We start from the raw sequence: 2,197 nt of genomic DNA on the forward strand, positions 1-2,197 counted from the left end.
TCTTACCTCACGCTGGTCACGCTAAAGTCTCTCTCGGTATACCATTAAGCGCAGCTTTACACCGCAGCACTGATTTACTACACCTGGCTTACAGGGCATTGCTCCATGGATTTGTCTATATTGATGATCATATGACTCTAGATGATTAGTTTTTTATGTCCTATATTAGATTTTATATTCCTATTTTATACTTCCATTTCCACCATATTTATATAGAGGTATTGGCTATTGGGTCACTCGTATTCCAATATGGAAACCCATTCGGTAAAAGAAAAAGGGGGAAACTTTGCCTCTGGCGGCACCACCTCCTGTGTAGGACCAGGATCTCGGTTTGGCTCCTCCCTGCTCTTAGTCCACTTCCTCGTGGTTGCTTCTTTGTTTATTCCTACCAACAGCAACACTATGTCTTTAGGGCAGTGGTGCAGATTGTTTTGAGGGATTACACATATTTGGATATTGCCCAGCCCTAGCTTCTAATCTAGATGCTATTTTTGTCATGCGACACCGCCATATGACTAAGTAAACATCAGACATATACAACTTATTATACACTCTGTAGACCAGCACTCCTCAGCTGGCTCAAGTTTACGTTGACTGTGAAGTCAAGAAGCAATTGGTTAAAGTACACAGTATTCCTCTGGTCGAGTTCTTTGAACCTGTGAGAATATTCTGAACCATGTCATAAACCACAGGTTCAGAGTGTGGACCTTCTCAAAGCCAGTCCGCTGTGCAAAGATTGACTGTACAGTTCTGCTCCACTAACTAGAAAGTTGACACTTTTGTGTTCTTACACCCTGCGAAATACTGGCCGTTGGTTCCAGAGTCCGACCAATGCCATGCTTTTATGTCTGATACAGAGCCCAATTTTTGGAGCGTTTAGACCACCAATTGCAGAATGTTTTGACTCGTATTTTGTAGCCGAAATTATTTTGTTCAAAGATATCTGCAAGCTCATACCTAGATGCTCGCCAGGACTGATTTCAGTCATTTAGAGCTTGCAGATCGGCGTAAACAGCAACAGTTAAAGCCTCAGTTTGTGATTTCTTCACCTAGTCGGCTGTATGTACAGTAGAACAGTTGGAACAGTATTACTACATCTGTTTTTACGTCTGGAGACACATGCATTGCATTAGGTTTACATATTGTGTTCATTGTTTAGGAAACGGTGCATTAAGATGCATTAAGGTCGTAAGATTTTATTTAGCTTTCATTCATGGACGGTATTTAATTTTGAAAATGCTGGAAAATGTAGTCAAAACAAGTCAAATGATGGTCAATAATCGGGTTGGGCTCCAATTTGTTCAACCCTGTTTAAGGACCATTTCTACACTCAGGATTGATTGTAAGTGTGTGTCCACCAGTTCTCAGCCAAGAGAGTGAAAAAACCCATTTTATTCACAGCTTTATTAGGGTAATTTATCTCTGCAAAGTGTTTTCTTGTGGTCATTCCACTTGATGTAATGGTTCCTTTCTGAGGGTCATTTAGCCAGGGGAAGCATTTGTTCTCATTTAGAAGACAAGTTGTTTTAAAGTAATTTTATTTATTTTTTGGCTGGGGGGAAATCTTTTCGGTTTTAGTCCAAATTAAGTTTTATAGGTGCTCCAATTATGTTCTGTAGCACAGTGCTTCTCGACCTGTCGGCCGCGGCTGTGAGGCCCCCAAATAGGGCTGTCATGATTATAAGTTGACCATTTCATGTATTTTTCTTTTTTTTGCATCTTTTTTTGCATATTGTAATCATAAATTACACAATCTGAAATGCTTGTAACCCACCCGTTAACACGGCAGCCGAGTGCTTTAGTTAAATATTTTTTTAGGTGGGCCCTGGTCCAGAAAATATTGAGAATCACAGTTGTATTACACTGAAAACCATGTTTTATTTAATATTTTATTTGCATGTAAAGAGGTGTGGTGGTTGCGCATGTGTTTTATTTTTTCCATCTGTCTGTTGTGTATACGTATATAATGTGTACGGTACAGGTCCACAGGGTGTGCTAATGGACTAATTACTTCAAGCATTGCCAGTAGTTAATGTTTGACTGTAGTGTACTTAACGTTTTGGGTCCAATATGGAATCAATAAAGCCTGCATAACTCCCGTGGGCTCTTGTGTAGTCTGGGTGATTCTTTGTACACGGCTTGTTATGCTTGCAGTAGCAGTAATTCGGTGCAAAAGTGAAACCTTGTGTTAAACTTT

This window comes from Protomyctophum bolini (genome assembly GCF_963924005.1).
Source record: "Protomyctophum bolini genome assembly, chromosome: 3".
Classification (NCBI taxonomy): Eukaryota; Metazoa; Chordata; class Actinopteri; order Myctophiformes; family Myctophidae; genus Protomyctophum; species Protomyctophum bolini.